At 44.5% G+C, this 26,398-nt stretch overlaps 1 protein-coding gene across 3 annotated transcripts in view; it reads left to right on the forward strand.

The window, feature by feature from the left end:
* Nucleotides 1–26,398, forward strand: part of CUL5 (cullin 5) — a 2,346,971-nt gene that overhangs the window by 1,020,587 nt on the left and 1,299,986 nt on the right. The gene's annotated exons all lie outside the window — the stretch shown is intronic.

Below are 26,398 nucleotides of genomic sequence, written 5' to 3' on the forward strand. Positions count from 1 at the left end.
GGACAACAATGACAGTTTATGCCTTTCCACCTCTTCCTCTGCTGCCCAAAGTTCTATTAAAAGCCAGAGCAGACAGACCAAAGATGATTCTCATTGCTCCAGACTGGCCAAGACAACACTGGTACCCACTCCTGAGGAGCCTGACGCATTCCCCACCATGGATCCTGCCTCTAATGCCTCTTCTACTGACTCAGCACAACTTCAAAACTCTGAAAACACTCAATCTAGCCGCATGGAGGATTCCTTAAATCCAAAACAGACCCTACTCTCCAAGGAGGTGCAGAATGTCATTCTGGAGGCCAGAAGGCCTTCTACTAGAAAAGCCTACTCTGCAAAATGGAAACGGTTTTGTGCCTGGAATCAGAAAAAGGGTCAGAATCCTGAAATACTGAATTTACTTCAAATATTACAGTACCTAGCTGAGATGCTAAACAGTGGACTTTCATTCTCCTCCATCAAAATCCATGCCTTAGCCATTTCTGCAGAATACAACACTGATCCTCCTTTATTCTCTCACCCTCTCTTAAGACAGTTCCTCAGAGGGGCTAAGAATATAAAACCCCCAAGGAAGCAACCAGTACCTGCTTGGGACCTCAATTTCATTCTAGAAAAACTGACCCTGCCTCCTTTTGAGCCAGCTGCTTCAACAGAACTGCAATATTTGTCATGGAAAACAGCCTTCCTTCTGGCTATCACCTCAGCACGCAGGGTTTCGGAACTACAAGCCCTCATGGGTGTGCAGCCTTTCATAATTTTCCATCAGGACAGAGTTTCCTTACGAACCAACCCTTCTTTTATGCCAAAGGTAGTATCCAGGGTTGCCTTTTATCAGGCTACCCACTTACCTACCTTTTACCCTAATCCACAAAACAAAGGGGAGAGACTACTACATTCCTTGGACATTCACAGACAGCTCCGTTATTATTTGGACAGAACAAAGCCTTTCAGAAAATCAGAGCAACTCTTTGTGTCCTATGCTACAGGTGCTCAAGGGAAGCCTATTTCCAAACAGACAATCTCAAAATGGATAGCCCACTGCATTCGCTTTTGTTACTCTTTTCATGGTAAAACTGTACCTACAGGCATCACATCTCACTCAACAAGGGCCACAGCTATCTCTGCAGCTTTCCTCAGGGGGGTTCCTACCAAAAATATTTTGGAAGCAGCCACTTGGAGTTCTGTACATCCTTTCTCCAAGCACTATCACCTACCATTATACTCCAAATCTAGAGCGGGCTTTGCCACCGCAGTCTTGCAGGGCATCCTGGCTCCTCCTAGTTCCACTTAGTGCCTACCACCCCTTTTTTAGTTTTGGGATTCTACCCATCTGTTATGACTGCAGCTGTATGCACGATGAACATAGTACAGTTTTGTACCTACCATAAATGTAGATGTTCGAGTGCTAATACAGCTGCAGTCCAGGTTTCCCTCCCTCCTTCCCCTCTTGGGACAGGCCTAATGGCCAACACCTCCTCATACAGCATGATTGGGGTATTCTTTTATGGTGTATTTGCTTGCAACTACTGTTTTTTGATTTTATTGCATTGCATTATTACATAAATTTATGTTTTGCCTTCCTTCTGGGGGCACCTGACATCTGGGGCAAGAAAAACTGAAGAAAATGGTGTCGGCTGGTTCTTTTATACCCCTGTCGCACTGACGTCAGGGAAGGAGCGACGACATCCGACGCCGGACCTAGACTTTGGAATTCGGCCGACCGAGGACCCGCCTGACGGCAGGAAAACCCATCTGTTATGACTGCAGCTGTATTAGCACTCGAACATCTACATTTATGGTAGGTACAAAACTGTACTTTATTGTATATAGCTATGTACATACATACACTTATGCATGTCTAGAGAAAAATTTTCAAATAATGTGTGGATATATTTTTCTGATGTCAGGAAAAAAAAAAACACCTGGTTTTAACAATATTCAGCCTTTGGACACAAGATTCTTCCTTAAAGACCACACATTCTTTGTGTGTTTAATGCCTGGGTGCCTCTTACCTTCCGGCAAACTGTGACATTTTGGGTCAAGAGTCATCCAGGGTAGGAGGGAAAAAAATAATAATCCAAGATTTGTTCCTCTGACAGACAGGGAGGGTCTTCCATTATGTTTTCTTAAGCAAGACCGCCATCTGCTTCTCCAGGCAGTGAAGAGAGGAAGGAAACAGATAAGGACAGGGCTAAAGAAAAACAAGTGAAGTCCTGTAGAAAAAAAGAATGCAGATAAGTCAGGTCAGAAGAGTTTAGAAAAGTCAAGAAATCTGTCTTCATCTCCATCCAGCTTATTGGGTCTGGTACTGAAAACTTCCAAAGCAGTTGGATTGGCCTGTCAGTCTGGTCTGAACTCCCTCCCCTAGAGCCACCTTTTCACCAGAGCCAGTGAACCCTTGATTGCATTCACCAATTCTACAATGTAAATTACCTTCTGGACCCGCATTGCTAGCTTCATCATCGAGGTTGGGAAGATCTACCAGTAGTCTCCCAGAAATGGAAGCCGACCGAATAATGAAAAATTTTTTGAGGACACAGATCCAACTGAGAGTCCTCCCAATACAGTCCCGCAGGGGAGGTCTGGGAAACAGGCACATCGACCCAATCTCATTTTGTTCCAGTACTGGTCCACTTTTCATATCTGGATCCCATGGGACTAAACCCTAATGGTGCACTTCAGTCTGATCCGACAGTTCAGATGACTCCGGCTTCGACTATGTCCCTTACTCTCTCAACTCAGATGTTATCGGGTCAGGACAAGTCCTGAAACTGAAGTGTCTGTGTTGTGGTGGAGTTGATCCTGAAGTTCTCTGAGCTGATGTTCTTCTTGTTTCACTGTTGCAGTCATTAGATTTGGGTAATCTGTTGGCAGGTTGCCCTCAGTCGGCCTGATTAAAGTCTTGGGTTCTGCGTCGGTTGCTGTCCCTTCTTCCGTGATGTCAGGTCGTCAGGGGTATAAAACATGCAGCCGATGCCATTACATTAGTCTTTTTTGCCGTGCGGTGCCCAAAGCAGAAGCAGTTCGCAAGTGTCGGTCGGCCGACTCCTGAAATTTTTGTTTTCGAGTTTCAGATCCGAAGTTTTCAACTAAAAAGCTAAGTACCCCGTTGGGGAAACTTTTTCTTGCTCCTTACCAATGTCAGTAAAAGTTAATAATTGCATTACTTGTGGGAAGCAAATACCTCATAAGGATTTCCATTTGTACTGTATTCCTTGCCTAAGCCCTGACCACAATGTACCTTGCTGTCGGTTCTGTGCTTTGTTTAATCAACGCACTATTAAAAGTCGGTACATTTTTGCTTCTAATTATTTTGGCTCCCGCTTTAATTATCCAGAAATGTCATCAGTTAGCAATCCGACTACCGGAATTCCTAAAAAAATGCAAAGAAAAAAGACAGGCCGTTGAGGTCCAAAACTGCCGATGACACTTCTCCTAAGCCAGTCGCTAGTTCGCTGGTACTCAGGCGCTTTTGCAGCCCCTGATACCCGCTAATTCTGATTCGCAGGCCTCTACTGAGACCCATTCGGAGTCCGGTATGCTGCAAGACGCTTCAATTATGGAACCCGTGGATGTCTCTACCTTGGATGGATCCAGAGCCGCTGTGCAGGCACCGGCTTCTGAGGGTGTTTTCAGGCCTACAGATTTGTATATTAGATCGACACCATCTTCAAAACTAAGGCCAAAATCTCGACCAATGTCTAAAAAACTGACACCTAGGCCACATGTGCAGGCCCCTATGCCTAAGAAATAAATTATCAAAATGGCTGAAGATTTAATTACTCTGATCAGGGGTAGTCAACCCCCCCCCCCTTCTAAGAGGCCTAGGCAAGATATTGAATATGAATCTTCTGAACATATGTATTTCTTCTGGTTCTTGTAATGAACAGGAATTGTCTATACCTACTTATGAGGACTCTTATGCAGAAGATTCCATTCCTTCTGCTTCTCCCCCTGTTTCTCCCCCTTGATGCCTCTTCACTTGACAGCTCAGGTCAGAGGTCCTCCTCAAAGCTGATCTTCATTGGAAAGGGGAAGTCTTCCCGAGTCAGTTGACAGAGTAAGTACTTCCTTGGCTCCAGTGGCAGAGTCTGCTTTCGAGGCCGTGGAAAGGGGTTTGGCTGGTCCAAAAAGGCAGGTGTGTGCACTGAGTTCTGATCCATCCAGTCAACCAGTGGAACCTGTTCTTCATACATCTCATTTGGGTCGACTGGCAGCCAGAACCCACGTGATTCGACACAGTTTGGCACCCAAGCTCCTAGTGCGAGTCTGATCTGCCTTCACCTGAAATCCCAGAGACATGGTGTGAAAAAAACAGAAGTGAAAATGGAAGTACATAGACTTCTATCCTGAGTCCATTACTGAAGAGATGATTTGGATGAGGGAGTAGGATCCCTCAGAATCCCATCTGGAAGACCTCCCATTTGGGGACATCCCAGAATTGGCGAAACAAAAGGTTGGGGGGGGGTCCACTGAAACTCCTTCTCCTGATGAGTCCCTTTTCCGTAGGCTTTTAGTTCTGGCTCATCTTCTTCCTGGATGGTTCTCCCTCCTGTTGTGCTTATAGATCTCATGGCACAGAGGGTGTGGAAAAACCCTGATGTTACAGAGCCCGTTCCTTAGAAAACAGAATCCTAACAGCCCTAAAAAAATAGAAAGCACTAGTCTAAAGGGCCTCCGGTAGATGCCATGGTGGTTAGCAGCAGCTATGATGAAAGAGCTGTTGGAAGAGAATTCTTCTGTCCTTTCTTCTAATAGAAAAGTCTAGGGCAGTGAACAGACTAGAGAAATGGACTTGTGCTTCAGTGACCTTTGCTTTCTGGTTGCTGAATTACCTTGCTCACTTGACTTTTTTCCAAAGGAATGTGATCAAGGCGATGCCCAAGTCTCTTTTGGGTAACTTATCATTGGATGTCCAAAAGACAGTGGGCACCCAAATGTTTACCTACAGTCTATATCTAAGTTGCCATGTGCCTGCTATCAAGCACAGCAGATAGCACAACAAGATCAATGTAGACACTGATGAAGGCTTATACAGCCGAAACTGGTATGTAAATATACAATAAAATTGTTCCAATATGTGAATGTATAATAAAATTGTTCCACTAAGATAGTGTGCTGGCCTTTCTTGGATTTCATGTATTGACTGTGCACCTAGTGACTATACTTGCGTAGATTTTTAATGTTTTTGTGTTAAAAATAATAACCAGAGGCTATTTCATATCCTTTTTGTGTCTACCAAACAAAAGATTAAAGATTCTCAGTACACCACCCAATCAGTGGGGAATCTGCAGCAACAGAAGTTTTAAAGTTACCAAAAAAAGTTTCATCCAACAGATGTCCCCAGACCAATTAGAATCTGTAGTCTATTCCAGGTTCATTTTAGTTCCAAAAAAGACAGGGGGACCTCAGGCCAATATTTGACCCAAGTCATCTCAGTCAATTTGTCAAACAGATGAAATTCCAGATGATCACAGTACAGTCCATATTACCTCTGTTGAGGAAGGACGATTGTATGTGCTGTCTAGTCTTCCAAGATGTTATTTCTATATAAAGATTCAAAGGCAATCCATGTGACGACTGTTTCTGGCTGGGAGCCAACCATTACCAATTGAGACCACTGTCATTCAGTCTCATACTAGGTCAACTGGCATGTAACTGCTACCACCCTAAGCTTTCCTGCTTCACCTTGTAGAAAAGTTATGAATAACTATCAATCATGCAAAGAGCAAACTACCCTCTACTGAACAAATAGAATTTATAGGATGCCAGATAAATACAGTTCAACTAACTGCCAGACTTCCCATGCCAAGAGTTCTTTTTTTAACATGGGACTGTTCAGGTTCTTAAGCACTCCAGTCCACAAGCAGGATTGATTCTACACCTGTTCGGCTTAATGGCCTCTACCATCACTTTAGTACTGCCGGCAAGATACGAAATGAGTGCTACAGTGGACACTGTTGATCCAGTAGTCACAGAGCCTCCACTCCCTCCACACCAGAATCGGTCTCACTCAAGTATGCAAAAAACACATAAGCTTGTGGAGACCATTCTGTTTACCAACCCCTCCATGCCACAGTAACCATGGCTGCTTCACTTTTAGGGTGAGGGAGCATTTTGAGGGGAAGATGGTTCAAGGGACGTTGTCACCTACAGATGCAAAACCTCACATTAATATCTTGGAGATGAGATCAGTCATCCTAGTTTTACAGGTTTCCAGGGCTCCCTACCAAAGGATTGAGAGTTCAGTCCAGGCAGACATTATGTCAGTGGTATGGTACTTCCACTAACAAGGGAAAGCATGTTTGTATCCACTGTACCAGGAGGCCGTGCAAGTTAGTTAATGGGTGGTGTCTTCCCAGAGCTTCCTTGTAGCAACACACATTCCCGGGATGTCTACTGAGCTAGCAGACAAGTTGTGCATGTGTGTCCTATTACCTCACTAGTGATGTTTCAAACAGTACCAGTGGAAGTATTCAGCTGCTGATGCCAACCTTGCTGCAACTTTTTGCCTCCTACCTTAACAACAAATGCCTCAGTTACTTTGCCATCATCCCTTCACAGGTACAGTCACCAAAAGCTGTAGTAGTTCACACTTTGCCCCCAGGTCTTCTCTGTGCATTCCCATCAATACAAATATTTATACAGAAAGTCATGAGGGTAAGGACCAAAGTGATCCTCAGTGCTGTGTTTTGTCCCCAGCTGGTTTGGATCCCCTTCCTTTGGCTTCATTTGCTCCACCCTCCACGAGTGTTGGATCCCATTCCAGATCTCCAGAGTTACCCATCCAGGGTGCTTGTACTGGACATACAAACCCTAAAGTTAACTGCATGGTTTCTCTAATTTTAATGATAGCAAGAGATGCCAGACTGTCTTCAGTAGTTCACATAATTTCTTCTTCACAAAAGCAATCAACCAAAGCAAATGGAAAAGATGCTCTAGTTGAATGTCATCAAAAAGACTAGACTCATTTTCTGCCTTTCTCCAGGCAATATTGGAATTTCTTATTTGAACTTTTTCCAGGGTTTCAGTTTTTCTAATGGCTGCCATTTAAAATTTTCACATAGACCATAATGAGTCTTCCATTGCTTCTTTTAGGATATTCGAAGCTTTCCTCAAAGGAGCCATTTTATTGAGACCTCCCATTTAAGAACCAGTTCCTTCATGGAAAGTCACATTGTTACTCAAGTCTTTGACTCAGAAACTCTTTGAGCCTGCAGCATCAGCTGACTTGAAGTTTCTGTCATGGAAAACTGTCTTCCTGATTGCTATTACCTCTGCCACACAAGTTTTGGAATTTCAAACGCTTTCATGCAAACTAATTTTCTCATCTTCTGCAAAGATGGTGTCATTTAGAATGAGCCCTACCTTTCTTCCAAAAGTGTCATCTGAAGCAAATCTGAATCAATATATTGATATGCCAGTATTTTTCCCAGTTACTCTAGCAAAGGAGAATGTGTGCTCCATATATTAGATGGTTGTAGACAACTTAGATTTTATTCATACAGTACCAAAGATATTAGAAAAACAGATCAACTGTCTTCTTTTCCCAAACAAAACCATGTGTGAAAAGTTATACTTTCAAAGTGGCTGGCAGGCAATCCTTCCTTTGTTTATAAAACTTGAGGATTGTCTCTACACTCAAAACCAAAAGCTCATTCCACTAGAGCAGTTGTTGCCTCTACAGCATGCTTGAAGAGTTCCTAATTCATGACATTTGTGCAATGGCAACTTGGTCAACAGTTCATACCTTTGTCTCATTGCAAGTTGAATGTGCAGTCAGGAGGTCACGCATCCTTTGGTCATTCCTTGATACCACCCAGGTCCTTTTCAGGCACAGGAATCTGTCTCAAACTTTGAATCAGACTTCCCACAACAATAGGCCTGTGTTTCATTTTCATCTGGTTCAGCATCTTTCCCTCATTCTCCCTTCCAGATTGCCATCTACAATCTTCTGGTGCTTGGACAGACTTTGACTAAGGCCCTGTCTAAGGTCACCTTTCCAAGCTTAGCATGTAATAAGTTGCTAGCTTGTTCCATGATAGTGTTTATTCTTATTAGAATAGTTTTTCTGTGATTAGGAAGAGTCAGCAAACTTGATCTAAGGTAATTAAAATGGAATGGAATTGTAGGTAAGGGAGAAGTCTGTTCTCCGATCCAGGCCTCTGGGCCCAGAGGTTGGAGTCGGTCAGATCTGACGACCCTAATTTTGAACCAGATGAAAATGTGAGAACACGGATCTATCATTGTGGTAAGTATTTGACTTTTTCTCCCTCTGTAACAAGCCATCCAACCGTGAAGAGCTGTAGTAACCACAGCTTCAGTGTTCAGGCCCATAGTTCAGTAGTCCACCCCAGTTGCCATCAGAGACTTAAACTACTTTGCAAAATTGCCTGGCCAGCTCTTATAGGCACCTAAACCACTAATCATACTCTTGTTGCCTGTGGCACAGCCAGAGCTTTTTCTTTAAATGCCACAAGCTGTGGTTGCCTGTGGCATAGTTGGGAATATATCTTTAAATGCCGCAGAACTGGCTTCTATACCTTTGGTCCATAAGGTACTACTAAAAGGTAGTGGGTCGAGGCCCAGAGTCATAGTAGTGGCTTCCTTTTTATCAAGGCAACACTCATTCTCTCTCAGTCCAAGATAGTTTATGAGACGAATAGTAGAAAGTGTTTCCTCAGCAGGCAGACCTTACACAGCCCAAAGGGTCCTGTCTGCACCCAGCTTGAGCACTTTATGGCTGATAGCTTAGCTGCTTTCACATTAATCCCACCTAGGTGCATGTATTCTGATGACATGATAATTGTCTTGAAGTACCTGTCAGACCTTTGCAAAAATGGCTTGTCTTGTGCATCCTTAAGGGTCATGCTTTTTTCTGATATGTCTGGCCTCTAAAGACTTTCCAGTTGTTGAATGTACTAGGTTAGGTATTTACCAAATGGGGCATTGTACTCAATGATAGATCTAAAACCTTTTCCAAGGCCAACTTGTCTCTGCTAAGCAATACCTTGGCTAAATTCCAAGCACCTGCAAATCCAGTAAGCACCGTAGCATATGCTGAGCTATTTCACAAAATTTCTGTGCAGCCATATTGTATAAAGCGAGTTGTCCCCACTCTCTTAAGAATAGGACAAATTCAAAAGACAAGCCGCCCTGGTGGAATCACAATTCTGATCACTTATACAACAAAAGAAAAAAAACCTTGGCCAAGCATAGGAAGAACAAAGCCCAACACACTAAAAGCCCCGAGCAATCTAAATAGGCAGCTAAGAGGGTTAATTTATACTTCGGAGGTTAAATTTAATGAAGAAAAATAGCTTCTCAGGCAAAGGACAACCACAAAGCTTTCTACAGGTATGTCTGTAAGCTCAAGTGAAATGTGCAGCAGTGTGCAGAACTTAGTAAATGGCATCACCCACACTGAACCAGAGGCAGTTGCTACCCTTTTGACTAACAGATCCAGCTCATATTTCTTCCCCCTGATACTCCAGAGGAAGTACCGCATACCACAATCCCCTCTCAACCACTATTAGGGAGCAGGTCATCAGCACACCAAAAACACTGCATTCATTGGTCCCCAATAGCATCCTGGGATGCTTAGTAAATAGCATGAAACATGATCTCTCTGGTCCACTTGAATAATTTTTCAGCTGAAGCCTATAGTCAGTTTTTGTGCCTAAGGAATGCAAGATGGCTGCAGTCATTCCCTTGCACAAAGGATGTCCAATCCCGATCTGAGTAATTACAGGCCCACAAGTCTGGAACAGCCTCATATGGAAAGCCATGGAAAGAATTGTTATGGACATGATAAACGAGAGCATAGGTAACCTGCAAATCCTGGACCCATCACAGTTCGACTTTGTTAAAGAAAGATTGCACCTATTAAATCTAGTGGTCTTCTTTGAGAGCCTCTCCAAAGCAGTGGATGAGGGCTAGGACTATGCACACACCTTACCTAGACCTGGCCAAGGCTTTTGATATAGTACCTCACTCAGGCATTATAGACAAGCGTACTAAATTAGGTATAAATCATTTTATTACCCACTGGATATCCAGCTGGGCTCACTGATAGGCCCTAGGAGCTCAACATAGGTGAGGCCACCTTCACTAAGAGGCCGCTCAATAGTGGAGTCCCCCAGGGCTCAGTACTGGGCCCGCTCCTTTTTGGAATCTTTTTCTCTGAAGTGGAAGCAAACACTGAAAGTTTATGCCTGGCTAGGTTTGCAGATGATTTGCAAGCTGAGGTTTATTGACTGACCTGCAGATGCTAGCATTCATCAAGGCCAGTCGCTGACTAACAAATGGTGCCAAAGCCATGATCTTAAACTCAATGCTAATAAATGCATAATTGTACCCTTTGGGAAGTCAACCATCCCGGCTAATTACCATTTTGATAATACTCCCCTAAGAGTCAATGCAGTGGTCAGGGATCTGGGTACGCACATAGACGGTAAACTTACCTTCGACCACCACATGGCTACAGTGGTGAGGAAATCCTTTTATGTTGCACAACTTATAAGTAAGGGCATGGCATCAAGGTCCAAAGAAGTCATTATCCCACTATCCGCTGCCCTTATCAAGCAAGTCATGGAGTACAGTGCTCCCTTCGGCATGTACCTTACCAGGCATAAGCAGCAACTAGAATGACCTCTGAGGTTCCTTACAAAAAAGAATGCAAGACATAATAAACCTGCCTTATGCAGAGTGCCATAAAGCCTTTACCCTCTGTTTAGTTTCCTATAGATTGCTGAGGGTCATCAATGCCTGGCTTACAAGGCATCCACAAACCCTACACTTAGAATCTTCTGCATATTTGTAAGTCAAATTTTACCAGAAATACAAGGTCTAGGGATCTGGATTTTGTCTGCGACTTAAACAAAATATGCTGGAGAGACATATATGTGTCCCAAAGGCTGACCCTCCTATGGAACAGGCTTCCCATGCATATGAAGCAGAGTTGGTCTTTTATCCAGTTTAAGGCCAACGTAGGCCAGGGGATGAGGAATAGGAAATTTACATCAGGCCTGGCACCCATATCCATTATGGAAAGAGTGTATAAATGTCTGGCTGTCAATGTCCTATTTGAATACAGGACGTATTCATTTGGGAAAACTTGGCTAGGTTTAGAAAGGACCCTTGGGTCATTAGCCTAGACACAATCTATGAATCTATGACTGCCGAATACAGTGGACCAACGACATCCTTAGACCTAGATGCCATACCTATTGTTTATAAATTGGACAACATAGAATGATTTCCTCACTACCATAGACTGGCCAAAGGCTAAATAGTATCTACATATGTCCCCAAGTCCTTGATGACTCTGACTCTTAAGGGTGTGTTGCCAATATGGTAGTTAACAGTAGTGGCCAACTCTGTGAAGGATACTGTTACGCATTTCTTGGCATTTAGTTGTAATCCATGGCTCTGATATCAGTTACTTGTCTGTGTCAGTTCTTCTTGAAGAATATTGGTGTCAGTGCAGGATTCTATGGCTACTCCTAGTTTGCAGTCATCTGCAAATTTGGCCAGCCAGAGGCTCTTGGCATTGGCCTTGAATTCAAAGATTTAGATCTAAAAAGAAGTGGTCCCAGGGCCTATCCTTGAGGGAATCTGCTGGTAAACTGGCCTCTTTGTAGAGGTGCCTTCCCCAATTCTAACTTCCTGGATTCTGTCTGTGAGCCAACTGGCTATCCAGTGAGTGACATAAGGGTTTGCTAACCTCTTGTTTATCAATAACACCCAAGTGGGATATTGTCAAATGCCTTGGCTAGGTCAAGGCAGGCAGTGTGAACCATTTTGCCCTCATCCGTTGCTTTGGTGACATCCTCAGAGAAGTCCACCAGGTTAAACAGACATGATCTGCTCCTGATGAAACCAGACTGGGTTGGGTCTAGAGTTTGGAGGTTTGTGTCCTTGTTGAGCATTCCCATGAGAATTTTTTTCTTTACGTATGAGAATAGTAAGACTTGTGGATTTTTAGCTTCCAGGGTCCGTAATGGCTCCACCTTTGTGCAGAGGGATGACTGTTGCCATTCTACATTTGTGAGGGCCTGAAATATCATGTTTCGTTCTATTTAGAAGGCAGCCTAGGATGTCATCCGAGTCCATTGATGCAGTGTTCTTGGCCTTAGAGAGACCATTACGGACTTATTCCCTAATGATAATTTGGGGAGCTATGTTTGATGGTATTTCCTGTAGGGAGGCTTTGGGGGTGGGATAAAGTTAGAGCTGAATTTGTCTGCCAGTATGTTTGCTATGTCTTTTGGCTCGTTGTTGGTGACTCCATTAGCAGTGAGCCCTACACACAACTGTGTTGATTTTTGAGGTTACGGACATAGTAAAAGAATGCCCTATGGCTGTCCTTGGCCTGAGAGACGAGATTTATATCAGCTTTGGCTTTGGTAGACTTTATTTGTCCTCTGAGGCATTTGTTTAATTTGATGACTGTGCTTTTATTCTACTGGATGCTACACCACCTAATTTGTGCCTTGATTTTCTTTCTTCTGCTATACAGCCTATTGATGATTTGATTCCACCAGGGCAGCTAGTTTACTAGTTCTGTACTAATTCCTGGTGGGTATAGCTGCCTCTGTGCAGCTATTAACATGGTTGTTTAGAGTTTCTGTGAACTGTTCTGCATACTCTGCAATGTTCTCAGGGTTTGAGGGGCTTGAACGTTTGCCGGATTATCACTTAATAGGGGTTTACCCTTAGAATAGTTCCTGTATGTTCCAGGTTTTATTTTTATTTCAAAGGAGAAAGTTTTGTGATCTGACCTTAACAGAAAGTGAACATTACTCTAGTGGATATACAGTGCTGTCCTGTATTAGTGAAGACTAGGTTCAGTATGTTTGTGCCCCTAGTCAGTGTATTAACAATATGATCCAAGGAGTTTGCATTTATGAAGTCCCGGAATTTCTCTGCCTGCATGTTTGGTGTCATACTATGTTTCCCATTCAATAGTGGTGTAATTAGTCACCCATGAATATGGTATTGGATTTTGATGGCAAGTGTCTCCAGTAAGCTTAAGTACGTGTTGTGGGTTTTATGGGTTATAGAGGGGGACCTGTAGCTTGTAAGAAAGTGAAATGTGATTTTGCCCATGGTGATTTGAACTCGGAGAATCTCAAGTACATTGTACTGTTTGACTAGCTTTGATGTATTTTTATTTTTGATGTAAACCGAAACACCTCAGCCTTTAGTCCATGCCTATGTAGTAACAGGTCTAAATGTGTGAAAGGCATTATAGCTTTGCACTGCAGGGGTACTCTCCATGGCTTTAACCATATCTCAGTGACTGAACAGACATAAGCATTCTCTAGAGAGAAGAGAACTTGCAGGAAGTAGACTTTATTATCTAGACTTAGCAATGAGCAGTAACACCCCTAGATTTTTCTTGGTTTTGATTTGCGATTTTTCTTGGTTTTGATTTGCTATGTCAGGATTGTCAGGTTGGAGTTGCTGAAAAAGGCACTGTGGGGGAGAACAATGTTTTTGCCAATATTCAAAAGCCTAAAGGCAGACCATCCCTGGCAAAGCCTTGGTGACAAATATTTCATCCCTCAGAATGACACCAAAAATTAAGCAAATTCTTAGCAGGTGTCTTCTGTTTGTATTCTGGCATCATCCCTGGAAAAGGTAGAATGGTGCTCAGTGCTAGGCTCATACCAGCCTAGGGCATGCATTCCAAGAGCTCTGTGATGTGTCTTCATATAGGCTGGGGGAGGTATGTCCCGGGTTATTTATACTAGCGTAGATTGTGAATTAGTCATGCTGGTACTTGTGGTCTGATGACCTGAGTGCATGTGTAATTTGGTGAACCCTAGCCCCTGATAAGCAACTGACCTTGACTTTCTGTTTATTCCACCTGGTGAGAGGGACATCATTGTGTCTCACAATAGAGTCGCCAGTGACCAAAATGTTGGCTCGTGTGGTGGCTTACTTTATGTAGATGGAGAAGGTCTATGCGATGTGGCTGTATGTGTTGATGTGGGGGTTTTAAAGAAGTGAATTTGGGGTTGATGAGGGAATTTATTACCTGGGCTTCATCTGGGAGGTCTTTGGGGTTTAAGAAGGTTACATTTAAGTGCCTAAATAAACATGGGTCTGTGTGTCTAGTTCATGTTGTATATGGTTGTTGCAGTGTGTATGTACTGCTGACAACCTGACTGACATTAGGGGTGCCGTTATACGAGAGCTTTTGCCTCCAGTGATATTGTGTAAATACGTCTCTCACTTACTTTATTAGCTTGTTTGAGAATTAGCTGGTTGTCATTGAACAGTAGTAAATTTCTGCATTGACATAGGATGGACATATCCACCAAGCTAGCAACAGAAAAAGTGGGGAAAGTTAATTTCCATGGCAACAGACCCTTGTTTGTTGATCAGATGGTTGCTTTGAGAATTTAGATTAAAGCTAGAAATATCTGGTTTGCAAGTCTTGGGACAGTGCTTGTCACTGAGCAAACTAGTTGCCTTGTTCACAGCTAGATATTGGCGAAATGTCAAGAGTGCTTTTACAGGAAAAATGTCAACTCAAGGTTCCCGGCATCTATACAGGACACTGTCAGATACTTGAGGGAAACTGCTCTAGTAAACCCTGATTTGTGGATGAACTACTTATGTTATACAGTGGGATGTGAAGTTAAGTTATACAGTAGCTAGTCAAGCAGTACTTATTTAAAAGAAAGAATTTACTTTGTCAAGAATGATAAATAGTGGTGATTCACCTAATTTGTTACTACCTGCCAACTAATAGTGCTCGTCTCACCACAGTTTCACACTGCTAGGAGTCAGTGTCTCTCTGCTTCCCCTCTCACCAGAAGCAAACAGTAGTACTGATCCCAACATGTGAAGCAGGCCGCAAGCTCTGTGGTGACAAGAAGTCTCATCCCAAATGATGCAAAGGGTCAGTAGGCTTATTGTAGCTTTTCTTGGTAGATGCCTTGAATAGCAACCAGGTCGATTAGGAATGTCCCACATACTTCCTACCTAATCATAGATGGTCAGGAATCCATGATTATCTGCTCCTTCTCTCACAAGGAGCAAAACAGTAGCACATATTCTAGACTTGCTCCTATGAAGCAGTTATCAGGCTTTCTGATTAGCAGTCACCAGGAAAATGTTCATCGTGTTTCACTGTTGCAGTCATTACTCTTGGGTTATCCTGCTGGCAGTCTACCCGCAGTTGGCCCAAATTCCAAAGTCTTGGTCCGGCATCGGTTGCTGTTGCCTCTTCCCTGACGTCAGTGCGCCAGGGGTATAAAAAATCCAGCTGACGCCATTTTCTTCAGTCTTTCTTGCCGCGCGGTGCCCGAAGCAAAAGCAGTTCGCAAGTGCCGGTCGGCCGACTCCTGAGATTTTCAAAATCGAATTTCAGATCCGAAGTCTTCATTAAAGCTAAGTAACCCATTGGGGAAACTTTTTTCTTGCTTCAGACCAATGTCAGGAAAAAGTTAACAATTGTATTTCTTGTGGGAAGCAAATACCTCATAAGGATTTTCATTCTTACTGTATTCCTTGCCTAGGCCCTGATCACGACGTTGCTAGCTGTCGGTTTTGTGCTAGATTTAACCAACACACTAAGTGTCGGTACGATTTTGCCTTTCATTACTTTGGCCGAAGGTTTAATTATATAATGCCGTCAGAACAGCCGACGACCGGAGTTTATAAAAAGCGCTAGGAAAAGGACAGGCATCCGAGGTCCAAAACCGACGATGAGGCCCCCGCTAGGCCAGTCACCGGTTCACCTGTTCTCAGTGAGGCGCTTTCACAGCCCCTGACGCCCGCTACCTTAGAGCCACAGACCGCTTCCGACTCCCACGTGGAGCCGACTAGACCACTGGATACTCAAGGTATTGGACTCTCGGAAACTATTCCCTCGGATGGGTCTGGAGCCGCTGAGCAGGCATCGGCTTCTGAGGGTGTTTTCAGACCTACACAATTATATGTCAAGCCTTCCTCAGCTTCAAAGACTAAAACAGCTCTAAAGACAAAGAAACAAGTACAGCATTCTCCTGGACAGACTTCCATGCCTAAGAAAACAGATGCTTAAAATAGCCGAAGACCTAATTACTTTGATCAGGGGTTCCCATCCCCCTCCTGATAAGAGGCCTAGGCAAGAAAAAGAATATGACTCTTCTGATCAGGTTTCAATTTCCTCTGACTCCTCTTCTGAAGAGGGATACTCTTCCTACCTATGAGGATTCTGATGCTGAAGAATCTATTCCTTCAGCCTCTCCTCCTGAGGATTATTCTTTTGGGGAAACCCTGCATACCATGAGGGAGCACTTTCACTGGGAGAGCCAAGATTACTCAGAATCTAAGAAAAGGCTCAGAGACTTTCTTTTACTGCCTCAGCACAGACCTCTTGCTATTCCACCTGCTCTAGACATTGTAGATGATGTATTTTCAGAGTCCGGCCTGTCTCCTGACTCTTTACCCCGTGCACCTGCTAAGCCAGACAGATACTACAGGGTTCCAGACTCCCATAAATTCCTATATAAAAACCCTGCTGCTGACCCAGAAACTATATCTCACGGTCCCAAAGGGGTCAAGGCTTCCACTGCAAAAAATCCTGTCCCCTCTGATAGGGATTCTAGGGCACTGGACAGATGCGGGAAAAAAGTTTACACTTCTGCTACCTTGGCTGTAAGGGCTTTAAATTGTCAGTTTCACATGCTTAAATATCAGCAATACTTCATGTCACCGCTTAAACAGAAAATGTTGACAAATTCTGAATGTTCTGATAACAAGGAAATGCAGGATTTATTGCATGCAGCGGAACAAGTGGGTAAGCATACTTTGCAATGTGGTTTTGATTCACTGGAGGCCTCTTGCAGGGCCGTTGTTACAGTCTCTGTCATTAGAAGGCATGCTTAGTTAAAGGAACAGAATCTGCCTGATCATGTTAAAGTATTGGATGCTCCATTACAGCATGATACTTTGTTTGGTGTTAAGGCAGAAGAGGTGTTGAAGAAAATGGAGGATAAAGACAGTTAAGGATTTCCTACAGGTACAACCACCCAGATTTAGCAGAAACTGGCCTACAAGGAATTGGTCCTTTCCAGTGTCAGACAGACCACAAAGAGGCAGTCACCAGCCCCAAGGCTCATACAGGCCTAAACAATGGGGTGCTTCTACCTCCAAAAGCGGAGAAGACAAATCACAGCCATACAGGAAACAGTCCCAATGACTTTCGTCTGCCAGAACCAAGCACTTATCTTTTGGCAGCCCCCTTAGGGGGAAAACTAGCACTGTTTCACCAAATTGGCACATGATTACCCAGGACAAATGGGTCTTGAACATAGTGTCTCAGGGCTACAGGTTCCACTTTCACACCCTGCCAAGGGCAAAAGGTATGCCAGACCTGCCACACAATCAATGGGCAGAGGCACAAAAGCAAGTTTCATCCCTCATGGACATGAGGGCCATTCAGCAAGTACCATAACAAGAGCAGGGACAAGGATTTTACTCGAGACTTTTCTTGGTGCCCAGAAAGGACAAAGCCTGGAGACCAGTACTGGATCTGTCTATTCTAAACACATTTCTGGACGTTCCAAAATTCAAAATGTTGCTCTGCAGCAGCTTCTGCCCATGCTGGGCAAGAAGGCTTGGCTCGTAACTTTGGACCTAAAAGAGGCATACCTGCATGTCCCAATCAGACAATCTTGCAGAAAATACCTCAGATTCATAGCTGGCCCAATGCACTACCAATTCTCTGCACTGCCCTTTGGCTTATCTACTGCGCCCAGGGTCTTCACAAAATGCCTGGCACCAGTAATTGCATTTTGCAGACAGAGGAATCCAAATATATCCTTACTTGGACAACTGCCTTATTCAAGCAGAGAACAAGGACATTCTACTAAAGCATCTGGCGTTTGTAAAAAGATTACTAATTTGCCTAGAGTACACAGTAAACGAAAATAAATCAAAACTACTACCCTCTCAAGAGATAATATTCCTGGGTGCAAGCTTAAATACATCTGCCCAGATGGCTTATCTCACACCAGACAAACAAAGGCAACTGACTACTTACTTCAAAATTTTGGCAACAAAGACCCAGTTATCTGCAAGAAAAATTCTGCAGGCTTTGGGCTTCATGGCATCCTGCATTCTGCTAATTCCATATGCCAGACTGCATATGAGGAAACTACAGTGGTATCTAAAAAGTGTTTGGACTCAACATTGCCACAGTCTGGAAACATTAATTACCCTCATTCCCTGCCTGCAACAGGAGTTTCGATGGTGGGCACAGGCCTGTCGCCACAACAAAGGACAGCCATTCACTGTACCCACAGCCAGGCAGACACTAACAACGGATGCATCAGAATATGCCTGGGGAGCCCACATGGCAGGAAAATGTATTCAGGGCACATGGCCCACAAGCCAGATGCATCGTCATATCAATCAAAAAGGGATGCTAGCTGTTCAAAATGCCCTGACAGCTTTCAAGGATCTACATCATCCAGGACAATTATTGATAAAGACGGACAGTACTACAGTCATGTGGTACATAAACAAGCAGGGAGGCACACATTCCTACCCCCTCTGCAGACAAGCCATGACTTTGTGGGACACAGCATTGACTTATCAAGTTCACCTGCAAGCACAATTCCTGCCAGGAAAGATAAATACTCTGGCAGAGGAACTAAGCAGAAACCTCATGGATCCCCATGAGTGGAAGCTGGATCCACAAGTCTTCAGCATGATAACAAGGAAGTGCGGATGCCTAGACACAGATCTGTTTGCCTCCCCTCACAACTGCCAACTACAGAGATTCTGCACAAGGACTTATCACAAGCAAGCATGGAAACTGGATGCCTTATCCTTCAGCTGGAAAAACCTAACAGTGTATGCCTTTCCTCCACTGCCTCTCCTCCCCAAGGTACTCCTAAAGGTCAGACAAGAGAAGCCAAAAATGATACTGATTGCCCCAGACTGGCCACGCCAGCACTGGTACCCAATCCTAAAGAACTTGTCTCAAGGTCCAGCCTGGACATTGCCTCAAATTCCTCACTTACTGACCCAACAAAACAATCAGATCCTGCACAGCCAACTCAGGACCTTAAATCTGGCAACATGGTGGATAATGTAGCCATTCAGAACACTCCTCTCTCCAAAGCTGTGATGGATGTTATTTTGGAGGCCCAGTACCAGAAAATCTTATGCAGAAAAATGGAAGAGATTCTGTGCTTGGAACCAGGCACAAGGAATTGACACGTTTCTACCAAACATTCCTCAGATTTTACAATACTTAACTGAGATGCTGGACAAAGGCCTATCCTTTTCCTCAATTAAGATCCATGCCTCTGCCATTTCAGCCCATTACAATACGGAACCACCTATCTTTTCTCATCCTTTAATAAGGCAGTACCTCAGAGGGGACAAAAACTTAAGACCTCCAAGGAGAGCACCAGTACCTGCATGGGACCTCAATTATGTCTTGGAAAAACTCACACTGCCTCCTTTTGAGCCAGCCTCAACAGCTGATATAAAATTCTTATCCTGGAAAACAGCTCTGCTCCTAGCAATAACCTCTGCAAGACGAGTCTCGGAGTTACAGGCACTCATGGCTGTGGAACCTTTTATCATTTTCCATCCAGACAAGTTTTCTTTGTGGACAAACCCGACATTTATGGCTAAGGTGGTGTCCACTGTGGCCCTTAACCAAACCATTCACTTGCCTACCTTTTATCCAAACCCACAGAACAAGGGTGAGAGACTTCTGCATTCTTTGGACATACACAGACAGCTATGCTTCTACTTGGACAGAACTAAAGCTTTCAGAAAGACTGAGCAACTTTTAGTGGCATATGCTGCAGGATCACAAGGAAAGGTGATCTCAAAACAGACTATTTCAAAATGGATAGGCCATTGCATTTGTTTCTGCTATTCACAACATGACAAATCAGTACCTAAGGGCATTAGGCCTCATTCAACCAGAGCAGCAGCCACTTCAGCAGCCTTCCTCAGAGGAGTACCAATGAAAGACATCTTAGAGGCTGCAACTTGGAGTTCGGTGCACACTTTTACAAAGCACTACCACTTACCTCTCTACTCTAAATCCAGAGCAGGCTTTGCCACTGCAGTTCTGCAGGGACTCATAGCCTCTCCTAATCCTATTTAGCCCCAGCCACCCATCCTCAGCTTTGGGATTCAACCCAAGAGTAATGACTGCAACAGTGAAACACGATGAACATAGTACAGTTGTGTACCTACCATAAATGAGGATGTTAGTGTATTCACTGTTGCAGTCCAGGTTACCCTCCCACCATCCCCCTTTCTTTTGCTGGGTCTTATCTGTACTTCTCTATTCTGTACAACCTCTGTGGTATATTTGCTTGTAGATGAAGGAAATGATTACCTTAGTGCATGCATGTTTATTGGCATAATTTTTAGCCTACCCTTTTGGGGGGCACCTGACATCTGGGGCAAGAAAAACTGAAGAAAATGGTGTCGGCTGCATCTTTTATACCCCTGGCGCACTGATGTCCGGGAAGAGGCGACAGCAGCCGACGCCGGACCAAGACTTTGGAATTCAGGCCGTCTGCGGGTAGCCTGCCAGCAGGATAACCCAAGAGTAATGACTGCAACAGTGAATACACTCGAACATCTACATTTATGGTAGGTACACAACTGTACTTTCTTCTTGTTTCACTGTTGTAGTCATCACACTTGGCTCATCTGCCTGCAGGTAGCCCTCAGTCGGCCCAAATACCGGAGTCTTAGTATTTCTGCGTCGGATGCTGTCACTTCTTCCATGACGTCAGGTTGTCAGGGATGTAAAAACAGGCAGCCGATGCCTTTACATCAGTCTTTCGTGCTGAGGAAGAGCCAGAAGCAGTTCGCAAGTGCCGGTCGGCCGCTACCTGAAATTTTCATTTTTCGAGTTGATAATCCTGAAGGCTTCTAAAGCTAAGTACTCCATTGGGGATTCTTTTTTCTTGCTCTAACGATGCCAAAAAAACAATTGTCTTGCCTGTAGAAAGCAAATACCTCACAGAGATTTTCATTTTTACTGTGTCACCTGTTTAGGCCCAGACCACGACATCCCTCGCTGTCAGTTTTGTGCCTCGTTTAACTCCTGAACCATTCATCGTCGGGCTATTTTTGTTGCTAAATTCTTTCTCTGTCGTTCTCCGGATTCTGAAATGGCTTCAGTAAGCTGTCCGACTACCGATCTTCTGAAGAAACATAAGGATAAAGACAGACACAGACTGCATAGGTCCAAAACCGCCGACGATGCTTCCGTTAAGCTAGTTGCCAATCAGCCGGTACTCAGTGAGGAGCCTTTGCAGCCCCTGATGCCCGCTTCTGTGGATTCGCAGGCCTCTCTTGAGACCCATTCGGAGTCCGGGATGCCACGAGATGCTTCTTCGACTGTGGAACCAGCGGATGTCTCTGCCTTGGATGGGTCCGGAGCCACTTTGCAAGCACCAGCCTCTGGGGGTGTTTTCCGACCTACCGATGTTCGAATCAAACTGACGACTTTTTTAGCCAAAACTACTGTGTTTCTTAGGCCCAGAGTATGCACTATGCCTAGAAAACAGATGACCAAAGCGCATGCTCAGGACCCCATGCCACAAAAACAAATGCTTAGAATGGCTGAAGACCTTCAAACGCTAATTAGGGGAAGCCAGCCTTCCCCTGCTAAGAGACAAAGAATTCAGTTGCCTTCAGATTCTACAGACCAGGAGTCCAAAGACTTTGACCTTTCTGATGATCAGGACATGCCCTTATCAGCCTATGAGGATTCAGATGCAGGGAATCCATTCCCGCTGCCTCCCCTCCACAGGATTTCTCTTTTGGTGAAACCTTGCATAGTTTGAGAGCATTTCCATTGGGAATGCTAAGTCTATCCTCAGTCCAAAAAGACACTCGGAGAATTTTTAGAGCTACCTCAGCACAGGCCTTTAGCTATTACCCCTGTCCCGGATGTTCTGGATGATGTTTTCATGGAATCCAGTCTTACTCCAGACACCTTACCTCCAGCCCCTAGGAAATATGACAGGTTCTACCGAGTACCTGATTCCCACAAGTTTCTTTTCAAAAATCCTACTGCTGATCCAGAGATCATTTCCCAGGGACCTAAAGGTATTAAGGCTACTACAGCCAAAAATTCAACCCCCTTTGGACAGGGATTCCAGAGCTTTAGACAGATGGGGTAAGAAGGTATATACCTCTGCACCGGGTTTATATCATATGATCGAAACGCAATAACATCGAACACATAACCGCGAAAACTGAAAACTCCGAAAGCTGAGAACAGCGATCCCCCCCCCGGGGAAAAAATCTCTGTTCCAGCACAAAACATACAAACACTACTAACTATGTCTAATGTGGGCAGCTGTGCCCCCCCCCCACATCCCCTACTTAAATATACCAACTCCGAGATCGCACCAAAGTGGAGGAAATAGCAAAGCTGTGGAAACGACCCACTAAATTCTTTCCCTGGGAAAGAATTCGCTTTCTGCAGCTTTGCTGTTCTCAGTCTTTGGGGTTTTGGGTTCAATATCATAACATTCGAGGTTTTGCAACTTCGATGTTATGATATAGACCCTCTGCAACTCTTGCTATCAGGGCATTGAATTGCCAGTTTCACATGCTGAAGTACCAGCAACATATTATGGAACTCATTTAACAAAAAATTTTAATATTTCAGATTGTGCAGAAAGTAAAGATTTGCAAGAGCTTATGCACTCTGCAAACCAAGTTAGTAAGCATACTTTGCAGTGTGGTTTTGATGCTGTAGAAGCATCTTGCAGGGCTGCAGTCACTGGCTCTGTACTGAGAAGACATGCTTGGCTGAAGGAGCCAGACCTTGCCAGATCATGTCAAATCCAAATTACTAGCCGTGCATTTTGTTTGGCACCAAAGCAGAAGTTCTTAAAAAGATGGAAGAAAAAGCTAAATCTATGCAACTGTTAAAGAATTCTTACAAGTGCAACCACCTCAATTCAGTAGGCATTGCCCTTCAAAACACACTGGTCCTTTCCAGCCCCCTCCAGGCCTTCCCAAACAAGACCCAGGGGAAACAGACCACCCAGACTACAGTTTCAGGGGTATGCAGAAATCTAAGCAATGGTGTGCTCCCACCCCTAAAACAGGGAGTGGTAAGCCACCTCCCTATGGAGAAAGTTCACAATGACTTCTCAACTCTACTTCCCAGCCCTGCCCAAATTGCTTGTGCCCTTAGGAGGAAAACTTGCCCTTCATGCAAAAAACTGGATGTCCATCACTCAGGACTGATGGGTCCTCCAACATTGTATCCCAGGGGTACACATTTTATTTCCATTCACTGCCAACCCCAAGTGGGTTTCCAAACCAGTGGGCAGAGGCTCAAAACCAAGTACTTTCCCTGCTCAACATCAGAGCTGTTCAGCCAGTTCCAGTAGAACAAAGGGGTCAGAGTTTCTACTCCAGACTATTCCTGGTACCCAGGAAAGAGAGCTCTTGGCACCCAATCCTGGATCTTTCAATTCTCAACACCTTCCTGGTGGTCCCAAAATTCAAGATGCTTACCCTACAACAGCTTCTCCCTATGCTAGCCAAGGATGCCTGGTTAGTCAGCTTAGACATAAATGAAGCTTATCTGCACATCTCCATCAGGGAATCTTGCAGGAAATATCTACGTTTCAGGGCAGGTTCTATGCATTATCAGTTTTCTGCACTTCTCTTTGGCTTATCTACTGCACCCAGGGTATTCACAAAATGCTTAGCTCCAGCCATTGCATACTGCAGGCAGAGAAATATCCAAATTTACCCGTACTTGGACGATTTGCTTGATTTAGGCAGACAGCCAGGAATTGCTGCTTCAGCACCTGGCAGTTGTAAAAAGCCTTCTCACTTCATCGGGGTATACCATCAACAAAAAGAAATCACAACTGGTGCCCAGTCAAAAGATTGTATTCCTGGGAGTAAGCTTGGACACAACTTCCTAGATGGCATTTCTCACTTCAGAAAAACAGGTCTATCTGACAAGCTACTTCAGGCAAATGGCCACCAGAACCCAGCTAACTGCAAGAAAAATACTGCAAGCCCTAGAGTTCACGGCCTCATGTATTCTGCTAATTCCATGTGCAAGACTGCATATGAGGAAACTTCAGTGGTAGTTAAAAAGTCTTTGGTGCCAACATTCTTAGGACCTGGAAACAGTCATTCCTATCATACCTTGTCTGCGGGCAGAGTTCCTTTGGTGGACAGAAGCATGCAACCACAACAAGGGACTGCATTTTACTCTACCCATGCCGCCCAAACCCTGTCCACAGATGCATCAGACTATGCATGGAGGGGCCACATTGCCTGCAAATGCATTCAGGGCCACTGGAAGCCAAGCCAAATTCTCCTGCACATCAACCAAAACGAGATGATAGCTGTACAGAATGCTCTTTCAGCTTCCAGATACCTAATCCTTCCAGGACAACTGCTGATAAAAACAGACAACACCACAGTTATGTGGTACATAAACAAAGAGGGGGTAACCCATTCTTATCCACTCTGCAGGTTAGCAATGACTCTGTGGAGCACAGCTTTGGACAACCAAGTCCATCTTCAAGCTCAGTTCCTGCCAGGCAAACAAAATTCACTGGCAGATGACTTAAGCAGAAATCTCCTAGACCCATACGGGTGGAAATTGGAGCCCAGCAGCTTCAACCTTCTGATCCAGAGGTGGGGGACCCCAGAAGTGGATCTCTCTGCCTCTCCCTACAACCACCAGTTAAGCAAATTCTGCACCAGGAAGACTCGCAGCAGGGCCTGGAAGGTGGATGCCCTATCCTTTCAATGGGAAAACCTCTCAATCTATGCCTTTCCCCCTCTGTCCCTTCTCTCAGGAGTACTACGTAAGGTAAAAGAAGGCAGGCCAAGGACAATTCTGATTGCCCCAGACTGGCCACGCCAGCACTGGTACCCACTCTTGTGCAGCCTGACAACGGTGCCACCCTGGCACCTACACCAGACCCCAATCCTGCTGTCTCAGCAGGGGGGACAGATTTTGCATCCACAATTGCAAACCCTAAATCTTACAGCCTGGCTTATTCCTTGAATACTCCACCAGAAACCCTAAGTAAACAGGTGCTGGACGTCATTCTTTAAGCCAGAAGGCCTAGTACTAGGAAATCCTATGTGGAAAAGTGGAAAATATATAGTTCTTGGATTCAGTGTAAAGGAAAGGACACAGCAGTACCCTCCTTACCTATAATCCTGGATTTACCTAGCAGAGCTACTCCACAGAGGCCTATCCTTCTCTTCCATTAAAATTCATGCCTCTGCCATTTCGGCTCATTACAGTACTGAGCTACCTCTATTTTCTCACCCTCTCATCAAACAGTTCCTGAGAGGGGCTAACAACTTAAGGCCCCCAAGGAGAGCACCCACCCCTTCTTGGGACCTTAACTTTGTACTGGAAAAGCTCACGCTTCCCCCTTTTGAACCTGCTGCTTCAGCAGAGTTAAAATTCCTTTCTTGGAAAACAGCCTTGCTTCTAGCCATCACTTCAGCTAGAAGAGTGTCTGAGTTACAGGCACTGATGACTGTTGAACCCTTTATTGTCTTCCATGCTGACAGGGTTTCCCTCAGGACTAACCCATCCTTTATGCCTAAGGTGGTGTCCAGTGTGGCCCTAAACCAATCCATCCATTTGCCAACCTTCATTCCTAACCCTCAGAATAAAGGGGAAAGGATCCTGCACTCTTTAAATGTGCACAGACAGCTCAGGTTCTGCCTTGATAGGACTAAGCCTTTCAGAAAATCTGACCACCTGGTAGTCAGCTTTGCAACAGGGGCAGAGGGCAAGGCCATTTCTAAACAAGCCATTTCCAAATGGCTAGCACACAGCATCCATTTCTGCTACAAGCACCATGGAAAACCAACTCCTCAGGGGGACAGAACACATTCCACTAGGGCTACTTCTACCACTACAGCATTTCTCAGGAGAGTCCCTATCAGGGACATTCTGGAGGCTGCAACCTGGAGTTCTGTACACACCTTCACCAAGCATCACCACTTACTATTTTTTTCAAATTCAGGGTAGGATTTGCTACAGCAGTCTTGCAGGGCCTACTAGCCAGCCCCAACTCCTCTTGACTGCCTACACCCTTCCTCAGCTTTGGGAATCAACCCAAGTGTGATGACTGCAGCAGTGAAACATGAAGAACATAGTACAGTTGTGTACACTTACCATAAATGTAGATGATCTGAAGTAGTTACTTCATTTGCTCTGCAACCCGTGGGTATCAGATCCGACCCGGCAGCTTTCCAAGCTCCAAGATCTGAGCTCTTAGCTCCTCCCCCTACCCATAATCCCCTGCTACCAACCATATTACCTCAGATCGTTTTTTGCCGCGGCTGAAGAAGCTTCCTTTTTGAAGAGCTCCTGGCTGGGTGAGATCGTTCG

Source organism: Protopterus annectens, chromosome 5.part0 (assembly GCF_019279795.1).
Source record: "Protopterus annectens isolate FY-2018-M chromosome 5.part0, PAN1.0, whole genome shotgun sequence".
Classification (NCBI taxonomy): Eukaryota; Metazoa; Chordata; order Ceratodontiformes; family Protopteridae; genus Protopterus; species Protopterus annectens.